This window comes from Tachysurus fulvidraco, chromosome 17 (genome assembly GCF_022655615.1).
Source record: "Tachysurus fulvidraco isolate hzauxx_2018 chromosome 17, HZAU_PFXX_2.0, whole genome shotgun sequence".
In the NCBI taxonomy this organism is placed as follows: domain Eukaryota; kingdom Metazoa; phylum Chordata; class Actinopteri; order Siluriformes; family Bagridae; genus Tachysurus; species Tachysurus fulvidraco.
The window spans coordinates 5,190,734-5,213,019 of NC_062534.1; positions in this window are offsets into that span (position 1 = coordinate 5,190,734).

The following is a 22,286-nucleotide window of genomic DNA, read 5'->3' on the forward strand; positions in this document are numbered from 1 at the left end:
AGCTATAGGCACGGTTTCATTGTACCACACCAATGTCTACCATGTCCCGCTGTTTAATATTCCATCCATTTCAGTAAAAAACAACAATCCTGACAACACTGCAAGCAGCAGCCATGTGGATGTAAAACTTGTGTGGGTGTATTTTCACTTAGAAAACCCTGATTAGAAAGAAAAAAGATGAACGGAGTTTTTGAAGGTCAGAATAATTATGTGCAAAAACAAAAGCAATTAGTATCAATTAATTACCTTTGATTGTACTCCATGTGACACTAAGAAAAAAAAAACTCTAGCATTTTAAATCTATTGTCTCTATTTAATACAATTACTAAAATGATGTTCAAAAGAAGCCTTGACATCGACATCTGTTTCAATGTTTTAATGGAAGCAAGTTAGCTTAACTTTATCAGCTATTAGCATGAGCTTAGTATAACTGTAGAATTCCTATAAATACTTTTGTTTGTATGGGATTCCTGTAGGGTTTTCTGCTTTTCACCCAAAAAAGACTACTTAAATGATTAGTACATACACATACAGTACATATTGCTAATTACACAACAATTTGACCATGTACAGTCAAATGTTTGATTTTATTGTAAGAATTAACAACACTAGTTGATGTAAATAAAGGAATGCTAAAGGAAATTTGGGGGGCACAATGGCTTAGTGGTTAGCACATTTGCCTCACGCCTCCAGGGTTGGGGGTTCGATTCCCGTCTCCGCCTTGCGTGTGTGGAGTTTGCATGTTTGCATGTTGCATGTGCCTCGGGGGTTTCCTCCGGGTACTCCGGTTTCCTACCCCGGTCCAAAGACATACATGGTAGGTTGATTGGCATCTCTGGAAAATTGTCCGTAATGTGTGAGTGAATGAGAGTGTGTGTGTGCCCTGCGATGGGTTGGCACTCCGTCCAGGGTGTATCCTGCCTCGATGCCCGATGACGCCTGAGATAGGCACAGGCTCCCCGTGACCCGAGAAGTTCAGATAAGCGGTAGAAAATGAATGAATGGATGAATGAATGAATGAATAAAGGAAATGTTAGATGGAATTGAAGTGAGAGAGCTTCTGAGGTGCACTGATGTAAGACACATTGTGGCTAAATTAAATGTAATAATATATTAAGTGTATAATATATTTGTGTCGTTAAAGCCTGCAGCTACAGCATGATGCAAACACAGCCATTATAAGCATACAATCTGTGTAACATTCATCTAAAATTCTGCCACTGGGTTCATTAATGTGGAAGTTTAATGTGGTGCTGATGACGGATTACACGACTAAAGAAGCAATCAGTCTTGTGTTCAAATCTAACTTTTGATTTCATGCCTGTGACATTGGAAAGCAAACACATAATGGTTAAGTGGCAAAGAGAACCCTGTTGTTAGGAATAAGCTAATCTAATGACGTAGGTCAATCATTTAGCTAGCTAGGACATAGTCGTTGAGTCTTTTGTATACAATGTAAAGGAATAGTGACAAAAGAAACAAGACAAAACTGTCAGGAACAACAACTTTTACCTCAGATGTGTTGAAAGATTCTAAAGAATGGAATATAGCAGTAAGAGCTAACAGATCTTTCATCGATGAATACATAGTGACAAATACAAGAAAATACAAGACAAAACCATCAGAAACAACAAGATGTGATGTTAGGTTTTTAAGAAAATACTTTCTATATTGAAATTGCAGTGTAATTGCAGTTAGCATTGACTGCTAACAGAAATCTCACAGGTAAAAAGCTAGTGACGTTGGAAACAAGACAAAACCGTCAAAAACATCAGCTTTTACCTTTTGTGTTAGATTTTTAAGATTTTTTTTTTGTAATTACATTGTAATTACACTTAGAATTGATTAATTGACAAAAAAAGGAACATGACAAACCCATTATGGACATTAAGTTTTCTCTCAGATATGTTGTTAGATTTTTTTCAAAAACTCTATATAAATAAAATAACAAAATAATCACTTATTATTGACCGCTAACACAACATACATGCTAGTATTTTGATATACTAGATATACCTGATATACTAGATATCTTGTATATAAGATAAGATTTTTTTTATGTATGCTCTCTCTCTCTCTCTCTCTCTCTCTCTCTCTCTCTCTCTCTCTCTCTCTCTCTCTCGCTTTCTTTCTCTCATACACAAAATGTGATGTTCATGAATTATGGACAAGAGCAAAGAGAAACAAACTAAACCGTTTCACTATGCCACTCCTGAACAAACAGTGTCTCTGTGTGTATATGTGTGTGCATGTGTGTGTGTGTGTGTGTGTGTGTGTGTGTGTGTGTGTGTGTGTGTGTGTGTGTGTGTGTGTGTGTGTGTGTGTGTGTGTGTGTGTGTATATTCAAGGATAGGAATACCCGATTATTCAGGAAAACTGTATCAGCGTGTCAGTTTTGCTTATTTAGATTAGGGTTAGGTTCATGTGTAGGCATAGCATTAGTTAATAATATATATATGTCATTGAAAGGCCACACACAAATTGTGTGTATGTTTGGTTAAAAGAATAGAGTTATATCATACAGGAAACACTTTTGTTTCAGTACAAACAGTGAGTGTGTTTGTGTGCTTGCTTACTGAGGCTCAATGGAAAGTAAGCATGTGTGTGTGTGTGTGTGTGTGTGTGTGTGTGTGTGTGTGTGTGTGTGTGTGTGTGTGTGTGTGTGTGTATGGGGGGGGGGGGTTACACTGCTATAGAGAGTCATAGAGAATGTTGGGGAAAGTCCTTTTTCCACCCACCTGCAGCTGTGCTAATCTGTTAACACCGCCAGTATTTTCCTCGCTCCCTCGCCCGCTCTAAATAATGGAACAAGAGTCTCATAACATTACTTCATAAATATTACATCAATATGCCGGAGCTACATTTTTTTCCCTCATTACACTCTCCTAAATTCCACTGGCTGTTTTCTTCACAGTATCTAAACATTGCAGCACAAGACAATAGTTCAATTTTCACAATGTTTAAAATGCTGTCTTTTAATCAAGATTATTATGCATCCTCCTCTGTCTGTATCATACTTTCCCTAATGTTTGACACAATCCAGATGCCTCTCGGATTACTGCTTAAACCTGAATAGAACTGAGGCAGCGTCCTTGAACTGGAACTATCACCATGGCCTGCTTATTGTATGTATATAACAGCATGTCCTTCACACATAAACATACACACACACACACACACACACACACACACACACACACACACACACACACACACACACACACACACACACACACACACACACACACACACACACACACACACACAGCCTTTCATGCATATCTACTTCAAAAATAAATGGCTAATTTGACGTATTTGTTTGGTCTGTATAAATAATAAATGCCCCCCTATCTGGTGTGTGTATTGTGTTTCATAAAAGAATAGCTCACAATCAGCAGCGATGTGTGTGTGTGTGTGTGTGTGTGTGTGTGTGTGTGTGTGTGTGTGTGTGTGTGTGTGTGTGTGTGCATGGGGATTTTGTTTGTGTTTGTTTGCTTTTTGTTAATTGTGCTACTCGTTGCTGGAGAGAGCCTGAAGGATTTACCTCGGCCCACACAGTTGTCATGGACGACGGAGTAACAGCTCTACGGAATTATTATTCTTTAGCTAACAATTTTTCCCTGCCTTTAGTGTCAGTAATCCCATTAGAGGCTCTTTTAAAGGTGTACAGTTTGTTGTGTTTAAATTTCAAGTGTAATTTTATTCCTGTAATGATCACACATTTACAAAGATAGCACAGAAAATCACTGATTCAAGATTCTCCAGTGTGTTCATCATGATCCTAACCAAGTTACAGTGCGTAGCTATCTAGCAAAGTTATGATGGATATGGATGATGATTAGTGACAGCAATCATCACCTCAGTATAATTCTTTATTCATCATTCATCTTCAATCTCGTTTTCCTACTCAGAGTCATGGTGGATCTACAGGCTATCCTAGAAACACAGGGCATGAGCTGGGAATACACCCTGGATGGGATGACTGTTTCATGCAAGGCACCATGCACACACACACACACACACACACACACACACACACACACACACACACACACACACACACACACACACACACACACACACACACACACACACACACGTTCCCACATGGGTCTAATTTAATCACAAGTTCACCCACTGGTTTTGTTTTTGCAGGTAGGAGGAAACCAGAGAACCCAGAGGAAACCCACATGAACATAGGGACAATATGCAATTTTCCACACAGACAGTAACCTGAGCTCAGGACTGAACTGTGTTTACATTCATATTAAATAAATGTACTTGAATGAAAACCTTTTTTTCAAATATTGATTAGTATTATATCTAAATTTCTTCAAAATGGATTGATGTTTTCAATGTATTTCTATATCGGACCCATACTTGTGTAGCTCTCCATATTTCTCCATGGCTTCTGTTGTAAAAAATCTTAGTAGAAATAATTAAAGTATTATTCCTTACAATACTATAACCAAAGTAAAGTATTAGGGGCTGTCAGGCCTAGTCAGTTTGAGCACATTTGTAATAACAAATACAAACTTGTTATGTAGAATGGAAAAGACCATGGTTCCCAGACCTTAGCTCATAGCGATAACCTGTTATGTAGAATGGAAAAGACCATGGTTCCCAGACCTTAGCTCATAAATTGTTATGGAAAATGAAGAAGACCATGGTTCTCAGACCTTAGCTCATAGCGATAACTTGTTATGTAGAATGAAAAAGACATTGGTTCACAGACCTAGGCCCTGAGAACTAAGGGGAGGAAAATCCATAAATGGGCATATGGGGAAAAGGTAATGGGAAATAAGGGGAAATTAGGTCAGTGTATTTAGAAAACATAGGAGGTGATGCCGAAAAATAAGTTTATATGGCACCTGGGACTCCAAGAAATACTGGGAACCAAAGAGGAGGCTAGGAGCGCCAGGGTATATATTGAGATGATCGGGGGTGAATGTGTGGGTTTCAAATTCTTCTGGCCAGATGAAGGAGGCAGCCCCGCGCGCGCATATGTGTGTGTCTGTGTGTGCGTGTGTGTGCCTGTGTGCGTGTGTGGTGTGTGCGCGTGTGTGTGTGTGTGTGTGGTGTCTGTGTGTGTTTTTATCTTTGCAAGAACGTCGCGAGAGTTCTTGTTTTTCTTGATTGATTTTTGCATGACATGCTCTTTTTAGGGGTTTTCATTTGTTACTTTCAATTTGGCAATTCTTTTAAAAGATTGTTGGCTGATTGACCACAATAAAGAAGTTTGCTCATTCTCATCCAGGTCTGAGTAGTTTTCTCAGTATTTTTATAGTAATTATAGAGTTAACAGTTAAGTCTAAGTAAAACAGTTTTTAGTAACCAAAAGGCCTAAGAGAAGAGGACACCCTGTGATGTGTCGGCTTGGAGACCGGCTCTGAGTTACGACACTTCCTCTGGGTTTTTTGGCAAATATGACAGTAATGTAATGGCTTCTTGTGATTGCTCCTATGGACCTCTACCTCGGTGTGTGGTGTATAGAGATCCCTCAAGGACATATCTCTGCCTTGTACCCAGTATTTCCAGAATGACTTTTGGCTCCACCACAACACTGACCATAAACATGTAGGCAAATTAAGCCACTGATGAAGTCAGTCATCCAAAATACTGATCGCACTGGTGAACATTCTTCTGTTCAGCTTTCGCTTCATATCGATCCAAAGGTTTTCATTATAAATATTATTATCAGGAACAACCTGAGTAAAAAGTAGAATATTAAAAATATTTACATGAATCGATGTGCTTTAATGACAGTGAGCGTTTGAGCAGAAACAGACTTTTGTCAGATTTTGAACATTTACTTCAATAAAAAGGATGAGACTTTACAAAATCTGACTTTCTTGTACAAACGATTTTACAAGGTCAATATCACAAATTTCAGTACAGACCGAGACATTGTGCCAGATCTCGACAAATGAATAATTTCCTTTTTATTAAAAAAAAAACAACCCAAAAGTATTTGAAAAAAAAAATCCAGAATTTCAATGTGGTCTTCAATTTGGATCCCACTGCATGTCCTTTCACTTGAAGGTGCTGTAGGTAGGCAGTCAATTGGCTGGCACTGGAAGCTTATGTGTGTTTTCATTGCAATTGCAGTTCACCTCACAGGCAGTGGAGGGCTCTAATAGTACCTTTTTTTAATAGGAAGGACAAGAAAGGTCTGTAGTCGATTTCCAAACATATGGGTTCATGCATGCGCAGAAATGGTCAACGTAGGCAGATCATAACAGGCAGGAAACAAGAAAACTACAGAAGCCACTTTTGGGACTTTGAGGGAATCATTGAACTCTTTATCTGTACTGTGTTGTTATTGGATTCTTATTTATATCTTATTTATAAATTAATACTTTAATGTAATTATGCTCTCAGGACAAAAACAGACGCTACAGTATGTAGACTGTACCTTCAGGGAGCAGAGGACTGTCACTGGGTCACAACATTGTCTTGTAGAGGAACTTTATTTAACATACATTATATACTATTGGATAAAAAAATGAAAAAGACGAACAATCTTTGTTTGGTAAAAAATAGGGTTTACTAGATTTTAACATAGCAAACCCAAAAAGGAAAGGATGTGGAAATGTTTTCAATTGTTTCATTTCTAACCTGCCTACGTTTTCTTTCCTCAAATGTCATCTTGGTTACAAAGCTATGGTGGTAAAATCAGTCAGTCTGCCTAAAGATGACTAAAACCTTGCTAGCTCAGTGTGATTTTCTCGCACTGTGGCCATCACACTCTCAAGTTGTTGTTTTGTTATATGGCTCTGCAACCTGGCCACAGACCTAATTAATTTCCTGTGGAAGCAACTACTGACTGTTACTAACTAATGTCTGCCCTTCTCCTTCGCCACACTCAGAATGGAATCTTCAACTACAGGTTTTAATTTACGGGGTAAAATTCTGGACACAATTCAATGCACCTACTATTTATAGTAATAAAATGACAAAATTTCACCTAGCAAAAAGGTTTTCTCAAACCGCCACAGAGGCAAAGCCAGAAATAAAGAAACCCCTGTACTTTTCTCACTGTTCGAAATGGCATAGAAATATCTTTACTACACATTATAAAGGCTTAAAAAAAGAACAATTTCTATTTGCCCCGAAACTCAGAACTCCACAGTTGGGGTTTGATTATTGCCTCTGTCCTGTGTTTGTCGAGTTTGCATGTTCTCCCATGCTTCAGGTGGGTTTGTGTATCTGTGTGTGTGTGTGTGTGTGTGTGTGTGTGTGTGTGTGTGTGTGTGTGTGTGTGTGTGTGCGCGAGTGTGTGTGTGATCGTGCCCTGTAATGGGTTTACACCCTGTCCAGGGTCCTGAGTTCCCAGGAATGGTTTCTGGTCTCTCTGTGAGCCTGTGTAGGATAAGTGGTAAAGAAAATGGATGGATGGATGGATGGATGCTTATTCTTTTCTAAAATGGTTTATAATGTAACACATGTTTTTTGCCTAACAAGTTGTTGGTCAAAATTATTTTGTTGTGTTCTTGCATCACAAAAGACTAAAATCACTTTTATACCCTTCAATTAAATGCGGCTTGTTTGAATGCGACTCAAAACCTTAGCACATCGAGCAGATCTCTAGAGTCGGAGCAATATATATTTTATGTAATTATTTTTGGTTAAACGAACTTGTCTAAAATAGAGTAAAAAACACAAATCCGGACATGAAAACTGCTTGTCCTTGTGCCCGGCTGCTGATTTATCCACTGCTGCATTAAGCAGATTTTCAATAGGATGTAACATCTTCCTACACAGTGTTATATGTGAATCATTGACTTGGTGAATTACAGCAAGGTTAAGACTGTAAATGTAACCTACATTTCTCTCTCTCTCTCTCTCTCTCTCTCTTAGATCAATGCTCGTTTTACTTTTCCATATCACTCCTTTCCCCCTCATTCCCTTGTGCTCCGAAATCTCATCTCTCAGGACGGAGAGCTTGGTATGAATATGAGTAGACAGCTCCTCTTGATGCCATCGGAAAAATGAATCTCCATTACGTCTGAAAGCTTTTCTCCCGCAGTCAATAACCCCGATATGCGTGGAGAGATTACCACATGAATCACCTGGCCACTAAGCTGCCTAACGGAGCTCCTGAGGCTCCACAAGCCACGGAGAAGTGTGGACTCAGAGGTGCCGTCTCTCCCCCCTGCTCCCTTTCTCTCTCTCTCTCTCTCTCTCTCTCTCTCTCTCTCTCTCTCTCTCTCTCTCTCTCTCTCTTTCTCTCTCTTATTTTCACACTGTGGCAATTTGAGCTCTTATATACCGAATACGGTACGAATGGCATGAAGTCCAGGTTTATTTTGTGGAATATGGAGTTGGCTCATGCAATTAGGGATCATAAACTTTGGCATGAGTGCACAAGTATAAATCTGCAAATAGCCTAAAGAGAATAAATTTATAAAGGCAGGGAGAATTTGTTGCAAAACTGCGCTTTTATATTGCAGGACATTATAAGCCTTTAACTATAAATCTTTTGAACCCAGGCAATATGACAGCGCTCGACGCATACATGGAGCAATATGTCTGCATTAGCAATATGAGAGGGAATAGAACAGTGGAAAGAGTGTGTGTAGGGAATGAAAAGAGAAATAGAAAGTATTGATCCTCAGCGTGTCATCCAAAATCACTCAGTTTATAATGGAGCTTTGCCAAGAGCAGCTTGTGTCTGTGTGGGCATGTTTTTATATCCTTGTGGGGACCAAATGGCTCCACAGGGATATGAATATAATTTGTTTGGTACCTACAATAAAAACTTGCTTGCTTGCTTATATATATATATATATATTTATTTATCCACCTCCTCCTCCTTCTTAGATAATAAAATGCATGTATTTTACTGCAAAAACTGCAACTTAAAAATTAAATAAAGTTTTTAATCACTGCAGTTAAGGCTGAGGTGAAGGGGTTTTAAATATTAATTCTAGTCCCAAATGACATTAATTAACTAGGAGGTCCTCACTAAGATAGCGAGACAAATATGTGTGTATATGTGCGGAGTGGAAGGCAACAAACTCTCCTATTACAGCAATCCTACAGCTGAGATGAGGGGGTGTAAGGGCCATTTCTCCACTCCTCTGCCTGTTTAAGAGCTCATACTCTTCATTACCGTCATCTTCCCCACTTCATCCAAATCAGCAGTGTACTAGATTCATCCACACTCATATATTTGTAACCATTTACATTTTTTCTCATCTCTCATTTTTAATCTTTGTAACTCCATCCTTCTGACTCCCTTCTTCCTTCTGCAGATAACCTGGTGTTGAAAGGCAGTGCAAAAAATAGCACAGGACCTGAGCGTCTTCCTGGATAAATAAAGTTTGTTTTCTTAGGCAGGGTGAAGGTAGAAGGTAGCAGCTGAATGGGCAGGTGAAGAGATGCATGCTTTAACCTCTGCGCCTGTGCTGGCTGCTGTGCGGGGGAAATCATATTAGTTGTAAATGGCAGGAGAGCGCCTCTCTTTCCTCTCCGCCTGCCCACTGACTTTATTAATATGAGAGTGCGTGGTGTCCTCGGAGAGACCTGAAGAAAACCCTCCGTTGCTTATGAACTGACCTCACCTCTCTCAAAAAGCACCGTGTAGATACATTCACGTCAATTCTGAACAGGACGAAAAAGTCCGCAGCTAACTTTTTTAATAAATCAGGTTAGGGTTCTACGGCTGTGTTTCATATCCTGATCCCTAATGGACACTCTGGCGTACCACCTGCATCTCTCTCTCTCTCTCTCTCTCTCTCTCTGACTCTCTACACATATACACATACTGTATATACAAGTATACTATATATATATATATATATATATATATATGAGTGTTGATTAAGTACTGTATATACATGAGTGCTGATTAAAACACTGCTAATAATGTGCTCTCTCTTAAAACAGAGCATGCTTCCAGTTGCCAATTCAGGGCTGTAATCTGTTGACTTTTTGGTTTAAGTACAGCTCTGCCCACGTCGAAGGCTTACCCATGATGCCAACAGTGGCAGGAACCAGGGTTGGTAGTGATAACATGAGCCTGGGTGTAAGGATGTATAATATGTGCTTAAGAATTGCTCTGGGATCAAGGAAGGAATTTAGAGAAGAGCTTCTGAGTCACAGAGCAGAGAGAGAGAGAGAGAGAGAGAGAGAGAGAGAGAGAGAGAGAGAGAGAGAGAGAGAGAGAGAGAGAGAGAGAGAGAGAGAGAGAGAGATTGTGCCTCGGGCATCCACCTACACCTCAGCATTCAAACATGATCAAATATCTTTGTCTACACACATGCACTCGCAAACACGGCTGAAATTTGTTATTTTTTTTCATAAATAAAGGAAGCAGAAATTGCACTCTCTTTTATAATTCGGAGGTTAAGTCTACATAAATGGTGCTGTAGCAGCTTCAGGCTTAATCATAGACACAGAAGGCAGAGACGGAGCTCATCTATTGAAGCGACGTGCTGTCTGTGAATGTGATTTAGGTCAGAGATTTGTGCCAAATCGCAATCTGTACCAAGAAATCTTTCAGAACTCAGGTGAAACTGACTGCAGCTTCTTAAACATGACAGAGTGTTGTAATTGTTCTTCCCGTTCCTCTATCAATCTGTATTATATAAAGTATCTCTCTCTCTCTCTATCTTGCTCTCTCTGTTCTTATTCCAGCTTTGCCTCTCATTACGAAACTTTTGTTTGCCATAGCAACCACTTTCTCTGCTCAATCTCTCAGCCGCCCCACAGTCTCACTTTCTTTCTCCTTTTCTCTCTCTGTCTCTCTCTCAGCACGCAGAAATAGTTTCCATGTGACTTTATATTATCGGAGATCATCAGATCTGATGTCACAGTAGCACATCATTCCTCCATCCTCCTCTGAGGACCATTATAAGCTTAATTCAGCCTTTTCACAGAGACTGACATAAAACTAACCTGTCGGGCATCAACAGAAGTCCAATTTTAATCTGGCCAAATATAATCTTTTGGCTGTTTGCACAGGGCTCGACATGGGCATGGGTTTGCTTCGGCCCTCACCTCGGCCGGCTGTCACCTCTGACATGTCACCGCCGTTGCTGCAGCTGATTACCTGCGGCCATTTCTTATTTTAGTGCCCCCGCCTCCCCTTCCTTCTTCTTACTGTATCTATGGAAACGGTTGGTTCGAGTCAAGCGCTGGTCTCCTGCACAAGGTTTCCCTCAATATCCTCCTACAGTCCGCCCAAGTGTCAGTGCTGTCCCTCGCTATCCCCTGGAATTTGATGATGGCGTCAGTGTCACATCCAGAAAAGGATACGTTAAACCTAACATGATGGGTCACAGTGTCTTCAAACTCAAGACAAACGAGACGCTGCATGTCACAGGATTTGACATGGTGACAGGATCTAGGGTGACACAGGTTCAGAGTGGCAGATGCCCACTTCAGGCGGTGGGAAATTCAGCATCATGTGCACACAGAGCAGCTTCAGCCTGCAGCAGTGTTGTGTAGCAGGGAAGCAAATTACTGTCATTAAGATGACAAATGCCTGGGTCGGAGAACACACTCTGCACGTATACTTAAAGGCTAAAGAGCAGCATTATGTACTGACAGCTTCAATAAAGGGGCTAGTCGTGATATTGGGAGGGGGGGGGTTATATGGTAATACTAACCTACTCTACAGGGGTACCCAAAATTTTGCCTTGACTCAGTAGGCTAAAAGCAGCACAGACAAGAAATGTTATTTAACAGCTCGAATCTTCACTGACATAATATCATATGACAGGTGTATTTTGAATATTTTAGTTCCCACAGCACAGCGTATAACAGAAAAAGCTTGAGATCGCAGGTGGGATTTTATGAATTGGTGCTTATGCTCATTATCATGATCAACAGACTAAATGAAAACGAATACAAATAAAGATTTTCAGCTCACTGTTCATCCTGCTCCCTTCTTTTTTTTTGTGACCAAACAGTGAAAACATAAAAGCTCTGCTTATCAGCCATCAACATTCAGGCTACCTTTTTGGCACAGCTCCACCTGCTGCATACTATAGTCCCACCCAAGGAAGCATGCTGAAATGTGTTTTTGTGTTCGTGTGATGCAAGAAACCACACCTCATTGTCTAATGTTCCTGCTTGTCACAAAGTGTTTTATTACCCCTATACCTCAGTAGGCTGCTAATGATTACAGTTTTGTTATATATTGATGCCTATGCATTCTATCCATTTGCATTTTATGGTCTGCAAAACATTATCATTTTAAATATAGCAGTTCTAAATGACTGTATAAACTTTCTATTTAAGGCGGCACCAAAGCCTTTCCTGTGACACAAATTCTAAAGGAACTGCTTTATCTCTGAGTGTAAAGTACAAAGCATTGACACTTGGACTCAGAAAACGTCCCCGTATCGACTTCCCATACTCTATAGTCTATTGTATGTTTATACAGCATTTAAACATGTTTATTCATACGTTTACATTGATTTAACAGCTACCATAGAAACCATGCGATTAGCTTTTCTGCCGGAACCGCTTCTGACCAATCAGAATCTAGAATTCAACAGCACTGTATTACAAACACTTTAAAAGTTATTCATTAAACATGACAGTTGTCAGTTTATTAGTTACTATGGTGTATAATAAACAGGCCACTCTGTGTAGCTCCGAATGGAATCACCAGTCAAAAAAAACAAACAAACCAGTATATAATCATTTAGAGCTGTTCCAGCAGGTAGTAAGAAATGTCTTGTAACCATCAACAAGCATATTCCCTAATGGGGTGTCTGTTTATGCTTATGACACATTTTACAGAACCAGCACCGAGTACTCAAAGCTTGGCAGAACGTGTTCTGATTTGTCACCTTACTGAGAAATGTATCTCAATAACCCGACGGCAGCTGACATTTCGCTCCTGCTTATTTTCTGTTCCGCTGTATCGATCGCAGGTCACCCCTGCTGCTGGCATTCCACCTCCAAAGCAGCGTCCAGATTGTGGAATTGTGTAAGCGTTTAATGTCCTGGACCCACTTACACGCTGCTTCTCAGGGTGTCGGCAGTCTGATACGGGTTGCCCATGGAGAAAGGGCTGCTGGGTAATTGTGTAAGGGCAGGATTCCCCTCGCAGATGGCTTCATTAGAAGCTGGGGCGATGGTGTGTGGATCGATTGTGCTGCTCTAGGGTCAATTGATCTTTCCTGGTTCTAAAAGTATGAAAGAGTTCTATAAGGGAGAGAGGGAAAAAATCCTGTTAATCATCGTGGTCATGAGAAAAAGGGGGTGGGGGTGAGAGTTGGGCGAGGAGAGTAAAAGGAAGCTGGAGGTGGTATTTAGGAAGAACTACCCTGTTCATAAAAAAAGGGAGAAAATGTGTGTTGAGGCTCAGATGTGAGGGTGTTTAAGTATGTCTTTTCTTTGGCAGTGAGCCTTGATTCTCCAGTGGGCCACACTAGAATTAATAGCTCAGCTGCTTTCCAAGCCCGGCAATTATGGTTATTAAGATTAGGTAATTGACCTAGTGATCTCTTGAGTGCTACTGTGTGGCTCCACTCCACAATGAAAATTTGTGGAACAGGCAAACATAAAGCTATTTACGAACCTGAATGATAAACCCTAACCCTAACTTCCAGGCTGGAACATGTAGCTTTTTTGCTCTAATGTGTCCATACTAATTTAGAGAGAAAAAAAATCACTGGTGACTTTTGACTGAAAAATGAATTGCAGCTCACACACACACACACACACACACACACACACACACACACACGCACGCACACACACACGCACGCACGCACGCACGCACGCACGCGCGCGCGCGCACGCACGCACGCACGCACGTACACACACATATACACACACACACAAACACACACACACACACACACGCACACACACGCACACGCACGCTCGCACGCACACACACACACACACACACACACACGCACACACACACACGCACGCACGCACGCACACACACATACACACGCACACACACATACACACACGCACGCACGCACGCACGCACGCACGCACACACACACACACACACACACACACACACACACACACACACACACACACACACACACACACACACACACACACTTTCTCAATTTTATTGTTTTTTTTCCCAGAAAAAGAAATTGACAACACAACATTAGCTAGAATCCATAAGACATCTTATAGACACACATTTTGTTCAAATTAAAATAAATATTAAAGCTTATTATAGACACTTGTTTCTAAATTTGCTCATTTGAAGCCTTTGTTTAAAACATAAACAAAACTATTTACTTGATTTTTATTTAGCAGATTAATTTGCTCAAATTAAATAAATTTAAATCCCAAGAATTATAGTACTTGTCATTTTAGTAATCTATCTATCTATCTATCTATCTATCTATCTATCTATCTATCTATCTATCTATCTATCTATCTATCTATCTATCTATCTATCTATCTATCTATCTATCTATCTCATTATGGTATTTATAAAATAAATATTAATCCTAATTCTAGACATTTTTTTCTAAATTGGTAAGATTTCAATGAAGAAACAAAATGTTTTTATTTTTTGCAGTAAAAAAATCTTTTTAATTTGCTCAAAATAGAAACATTTTTTTAAGCCCCAAAATACTTTAATTTGTAGAGAATAAGCTATAAATGTATATGTTTTATACATTTATAAGATTTACTTGTTAAATAAATTTGAAACCTTGCCCTATATTAGTTCTAGATTTGTCTCAATTAGACATTAATGCTAGATTTGTTCCAAATAACAAATTAATTAACATAAAACAGATACTTATTTTTCTTGATAGAATTTTATATTTTATATTATTCATTTTATTTTGTAAAAAAAAATTTCATCAAATTCATTTTTTCAAGCTTTCTTCCTCCTGTTATTTAAGGGCATGTTTCCTCTGACTTGTTCATTAGAGACCACGATCTACATGGAGATTTCTGTAAAGCTGCTTTGTGACAATGTCTGAAATAAAAATTGGATTAAAATGGAAATAGTTTCCATTCAGGAGAAGATCATATCTTGATATTTTACACAGAAATCAGCGAGACTGTTTGTCTGTGCGATGTGACTACTACATTAAAGTGTCTGTTGGCAGGTTCTTATTAAATTATACAGTCACACTCAGAAATAAGAAAGCTCCTAGCAACAAGCTAACTTATTGCATCACCTTCATACCACACATCAGCTGCAAAAAACTTATAATGAGATAAAAGCTTCACTATTACTTCTACTAATCCTAGCGTTTCATGTGTTCTTTCATGTGTTTAGATCCCCTCAAGAAACACAATAATGGTTTGCTGCTGCACATTATGATTTTAATGTCTCCTTTCGGTGCAGCCTCTAATAGAAGACTGTAATTAAATGCAATTATACATTAAATATTCAAGTAAATCTACTTCACGGCAGATTTGTACTTCATAAAGCCAACACTGTGATAGAGTAGATGAATAATTAATTCCAGTGACAAAACTGAGATTATGGATCTGCTTAACACGAGATCCTCTCAACTCCGTATCTCTCTATAGTGTGATGATGTATTCTGTGTTTTGTTAAACTCTGCTTATTAGCTGTTTTTCCTTCATAATCGTGAAATAAGGATGTGTTGGCCCAGTGCTTAAGGTGTTGGACTACTGATCGGAAGGTCATGAGTTTGAATCCTAGGTCCACCAAGCTGCCCCACCTGAGCAAGGCCATTATTGATTAGTTGTATAGATTTAAATAAAATGTAAGTCTGCTAAATACTTTAAATTTAAGTATGTGTCTTAAGATAAAGGAATTTCAGCCCAGTTCAGGCTTATAACTGTTATATTTTTTCAGCTTCATCTCAGACACGAGTATTCGATATCTACACTACACACTGTTCACTACTGCGCTGTTGAAATCTCTGAGTTTAATGGTGAGCATGTGTTGATTAATATTCTATAAAAGCAACACTGACACTTTTTTCCTTCTAGGTTACCAGTATTCTAACACGCTACAATCCATCACACTCTTGAGATCACAAAACTCTTGAGACTTCTGGTAGTTCACAGAATATAAAAATCTACTAAAGGTGTTAGAGCATTTTTGTATTTAGCTCCCAAACTTTGGAATAGTCTTCCTGACAGTGTTCAGGTCTCAGACACACTTTCCCAGGTTAAATGTAGATTAAAGAATTATCACTTTAGTCAGACATACACAAAATACATCCCATAAGCTTGTGCTCTAATACATCTGATCAAATGCATATTATCATCTAGTGCTTGGTAATATGGTAATATTTCTACCCATCCCGAGGTATCCAGAAATTGTACCAGCTATAGTTGTGTTCCATGTCATGAACATTTTGGTCCTTCATTGAGATGAGGCCAACCCTGTGAGGATACTGAGGCATCTAGAGATGTACCAGCTCCAGTTGGATTCCGCTTAATGAAGTATATGTACATTCTAAAAGGAGATGCCAAATACATGTGGTCTTTTAGGGCAACAACCTCCTCATCAATACACAATTGTCGGTCTGTATTTTTATAATCACACCCTTCAGGGTCACTCAAATGAGGATGAGGTTTCCTTTTGAGTCTGGTTTCTCTCAAGGTTCTTCCTCTTCCATTTAAGGGAGTTTTTCTTGTCATAGTCACCTCAGTCACACAGGGAATATGGTGGACAGGGTTTAAAAAAAATAGGGTTTTTAAAAAAAAACATGTAATCAATCAAAGGGTGAGAAATCTTTAAGATAGACAGCACTGTCTTTTCTTGTTAAGATGACATTATTTGTGGGGGGCACGGTGGCTTAGTGGTTAGCACATCCGCCTCACATCTCCAGGGTTGGGGGTTTGATTCCCGTCTCCGCCTTGTGTGTGTGGAGTTTGCATGTTCTCCCCGTGCCCCGGGGTTTCCTCCGGGTACTCCGGTTTCCTCCCCCGGTCCAAAGACATGCAAGGTAGGTTGTTTGGCATCTCTGAAAAATTGTCCGTAGTGTGTGTGTGGGTGTGTGTGTGTGTGTGTGTGTGTGTGTGTGTGTGTGTGTGTGTGTGCCCTGCGATGGGTTGGTGTATCCTGCCTTGATGCCCGATGACACAGAGGTAGTTTGGATAAGCGGTAGAAAATGAGTGAATGAATGAATGAAATTATTATTGTCCCCCTTGGGGGCAGATTGTTTAAAAACCAAACTGAATAATACACCAAATACAAATTCAACTATCATGCATTAAACATATAGTAAATATTAAGGAAGGGGCATAAAAATAAATGTTTCTATTTGACTTAAGCAAAGAAATATAGCAACGCTAAATCTATATATCTTTATAGATTTATAATCTATAAATCTATAAATCTAGCTTATATCTCTATGCTTTCACTGATAAGGATGCGGTAACTGGCAGGTCTAGCCTTCTAGCATTACAGCTGTTAGCATGTGGAAGCAGCTGAGTATTTTTGAAAACACTGATCCAGGTATTCCGGTAAATTCACCATTCTAAAAGCTGTATCCCTAGTCCCGGTCAGACAAACTGTAACTAAATGGACTATAAATGCTTCCTGTTGAAGAAATATTTTGGAACTCTACAGGGGGTTTGATATGACTGCAGTTCCCATGCTGCTCGCTTAACGACAGAAAGTAGAACGGCAGTCCACTTCAATCTCATTCAGCTTTCTGTTCAATAAACTGAATTCATTACTGGCTCTATAAATAAAAGATCTCAGGCAATGTTTGATGAATATATTAGTTCTTAATTGCCCATGACATTTTAACAAATGATACAGAAAGGAAAATGAGTTATTTACGTGTCAGGCAGCAGGGGCGGTTGCAGGTGCGGGTTAAAATGCTTCATTTTAGAACCGAAATCCAAGACGAGAGGTGAGGGTCACTGATCAGAAAACCGTCTGAAGTAAACTTTAGGAGAATCTGGAAACAGGAAATGAGACAAAGATCACAACCAGAGAAGCATAATGTCTCCGAGTGCCAGGAGAAAAAGCTATGTGTGTGTGTGTATATGTGTATGTGTGTGTGTGTGTGTGTGTGTGTGTGTGTGTGTATGTGTGTGTGTGCCTGTGTGTGTACTGTATGTGTCAGATCAGTGCACAATAAATAATCAGGTGAGCTTGAAAATCAAAATGAGAACGTAGTCTCTGGCGGCGATGTCGGTAGGCCATGAAGTTGACGGCTCACTTGGGGAATTTTGCACAGGTCATTTTACAGAATACAATATAACATCACACCCATTGCACACACTTTACATTTTATTCAGTCCAATCCTTCTACCTGGGTGGAGTTCAAGCAAAAGCTTGAGACATTAGAGCTTTAGACATTAGAGACATCTTGGTGCTAGGAGCTAGAAGGAGTTGGAAGTTAGGAATTAAGATATAATTATATAAATAGGCAACACTGTAGATTTGTGCAGCTTATCAGTGATAGTCATGTCAGGCGATTAGGTTAGTGATTAATATGTAAAATTTATTCTCAAATGTGAACAGGTGGATTTCTTTCCTTAAAACGGACCTTTGATAGAGAAAGAAAAATTATCTCGGGTCACAGGGAGCCTGTGCCTATCTCATAACCACTAAGCCACCGTGCCCCCCTATTTATAACATATTTTATTTATTTATAGTATTTATAGGATGCACAGCCAAGAGCAATCCAACATTAGAAATCTCAATCCAGCTGTTCTTCTACCTTTTAGTGTGTATAACAGCTTGTCGCACATCATTCTTAATATGCCATCAAACCAAGCTCATTATTTAATATCATGATCCTATCAACACCTAACAGCTGGATTTCATTTTAGTCTCCCATCTAACATCCCAACCAGCTTTCACTGATTTTATCCAGGTGACTGACGTGTGATTGAGACGAGTTAGAACAGAACACCGTGGGGACTCGGATTCCTTGGACTGGGAAACACGGCGCTGTTGCATTTAATCTCAGCCGTGTTACTCATTATGCAGATACCTCGCAGCTGAACTGTGCTTTAGCACTGGGAGCTGTTCACAGCCAAATAATCAGCATCCTGTCCACAGAAGGCGGCAGCCTTTTTCACTCACGCATGTTACACGACAAGATTACTGAATCTCAAATGGCTCCCTGTAGAATATATATATAGTGCAGTGTCACATGTAAAGCCCATTATTTTATACCCTATGTTGTGCGCTTATGTAGGAGCTTTCTGATTTAGTTTACAGAAAGCGTTTGACAAGTTTTGCTTTAGAATTGTTTTAATAAATAACCAGGAGATCAACATGGCCCCACCGTGTAGGAGTTTAAGCCCTAACATGACAACGAGATGTATTTTAAACCAGCTCAAAGCACATCAAAAATAAGTAATCATGTCCGAGGCGTCAGAGCTAAATGAGAATCTTTCTTCTCTCTACTGCAAATTCTTTCTTTAGTCACACACATTCTGTCTGTTTGTAGCATACACAGTCTCGCTTGTTAAAAAGACCCACACGAGCTCAAGCTAAAAAGCGTGTCTTAATGAGCGCCGCAACACGGCCATCCCTGATAAGTCAAGATGCATGCTGAAAGCAGCATTATGGGTAATCTGGAGGGATGCCTGTAGCTGTGGATTTCATACTTTGCTGAATATCCTGACTGCTCCTGTAGAGTCATCTCCTCACCTTTATATATTCTAAATATACAGTATTCTTAATTCTGCAACTTAATTCTGTTTATTTGTACACTGAATGTCAAAATCATTACATTAGATTCTCACAGGAAGCGTGGTCTGATGAGTTGCACTATGTATTTCTATGTTTCATAATAAATGAATGTTTAATATTTGTTATTTTGTGATTGTGATTTTCATCTGGAATGAACTCGCAACAATCTAAAATCCCTCCTTCCATCCATCCATCCATCCATCCATCCATCCATCCATCAATCCACCCATCCATTCATCCAGTTTCTGGACCGCTTATCTTACACAAGGTCAAGGAGTATGGAGTCTTTCATATGGTCGGATCTTCATCAGCGATGATTTGAAGACTTTAGCAGGAAGGAATTAGTGTTGGGTCTGAAACTGCACTGACCTGTTAGCTCTTGGTTGTACAAATTGTTGTAGAATGGAAATTATTTACATTTACTGTCCATTATCACCCAAATGAGGATGAGTTCCCTTCTGAGTCTGGTTCGTCTCAAGGTTTCTTCCTCATATCATCTCAGGGAGTTTTTCCATGTCAACAGCTTGCTCCATAGGATTACATGGTAGACATATATAGCAACTTAATATTAAACTTACAATTACATTTGTATTCAATACTTATGTTTCTATACTTATGTAAAGCTGATTTGAGACAATGTGAATTGTTAAAAATGTTATACAAATGAATTGAATTGAATTTAATCGCATTTCCCAGTGGCCTCAGGGCACAAAGTGTGGCACACCATTAAAAGGGTAATGTCCCATTCCAGGGCACAATCGCAGACAGATGTCTTTGGACTGGGAACAGAAGGAATAAAAGCCAGAGAAAACCTCTAAATCCTGAGTAGTTAAGCTTAGCAAGTCAAGATGACTTGAATAAAGCACTATTCTATCTCATATATGAGTACATTAAGCTAGACTGAGACTTCTTTACTAATTTCAAGTTTAAAAGAGCATCTATAAATTATCAGTTGAAATGAGCAAATTCATTCATTCATTCATTTTCTACCGCTTATCCGAACTTCTTGGGTCACGGGGAGCCTGTGCCTATCTCATGCATCATTGGGCATCGAGGCAGGATACACCCTGGACGGAGTGCCAACCCATCGCAGGGCACACACACACTCTGTTCACTCACGCAATCACACACTACAGACAATTTTCCAGAGATGCCAAACAACCTACCATGCATGTCTTTGGCCCGGGGGAGGAAACCGGAGTACACGGAGGAAACACCCGAGGCACGGGGATAACTCCATGCTAACTCCATGCTAACCACTAAGCCAGCGTGCCCCCCCCCCATTAGCAAATTATCAATCAATAAAAGAAAACACTTTCAAGTATAAAATGATCAATGAGCTAATGATGTAATTGCCTAATAATTTGGCTATATTTAAAACATATTTAATTTTGCCATTAATAACACAGAAAACATTCCTCTAAAGGTTGGCATGTACACTATGGTCATTGCTCAGTGCTGTTTGTACCTTCACTCTGAACGGTGCATGTTGTGTAAAGTCACCTATAAATACATTTTTTTAGTTAATCCTTATGTGGAAATAATTTGAGTGCATAAATTGTAAAATAGTGACATGTACGTTGTGCTGCTTGCATATACACTTGTAAAGTCAGTGATATATGATGTGCAATGCGACAAGCGTGTGTTATGTCATCATAATATATAAGAGTCACTCATGTTCCAGTATGCAAATAAAGTCTATCTACAGATTGATCAGTGAGTGGTAGGTGGGGCATAGACGGTAATGTGGGGACATTACTTTTTCAATCAAAGCTTTTCTGTTTATAATGGATTTATGTGTGACTTAATTAACTCATCCTCTTCCACCAGCTAACATGAATAATGAAAGAATGTACTTTGATATATTTATTTATTTTACACTCCTTTTAAAGGGGTGAGGAAACCAGCCCGGGTTACTTGCTACAGTACGTTTTATTCTGTTAGTCATGCAATCGATTTATTTCATGTTTGACAGAAATGTCCTCATTAGGTGGCTACAAATGGCATGAAAATGGTGTGGTTCCGAGAGTATGGAGGAGAATTTGAAGGTATAATGGAGTAAAAAGGAGCAGAAGAAGGAAACATGGCTTACTCTCTAAATGGCTTTTTCCATCACTGCCACTTTTTCAGGTTAGAGCTCAGAGTGTTCATGTAAAAGCCAGTGAGTTAAAGTTAAGTTTTTAAAAGACTGATTCCGCAAAAAAAAATATTATTTTAGATTTAATTTATATTAATTAATCTATTCAAAGATTTGGCACATCAGGCATCAAGAATATTATTATTTAGTGTTAAAAAAAGTTCCAGATCACTTTCATTGTCAAGCCAGCCTGTGCTTCACTTAACCCCTTCCACCAGTTTCTGTTTAGGATACAACAGATAGATCTATCTAGGTTGTGGTATTTCTAGTGGTTGTTGTGGTTGTTGGAGTTGTAGCGGTTTTAGTGGTTGTAGTGGTTTTAATGATTCTTGTCGTTGTTGGGGTTGTAGTGGTTCTAGTGGTTGTAGTGGTTGTAGTAGTTGCCATGGTAGTAGTGGTTGTTGGGGTTGTTGTGGTTGTAGTATTTGTAGTGACTATAGTGGTTGTAGTGGCTCTTGGGGGTGTAGTGGTTGAAGTGGTTCTAGTGGTTGTTGATGTTGTAGTGGTTTTAGTGGTCGTTGGGATTGTAGTGGTTTTAGTGGTCATAGT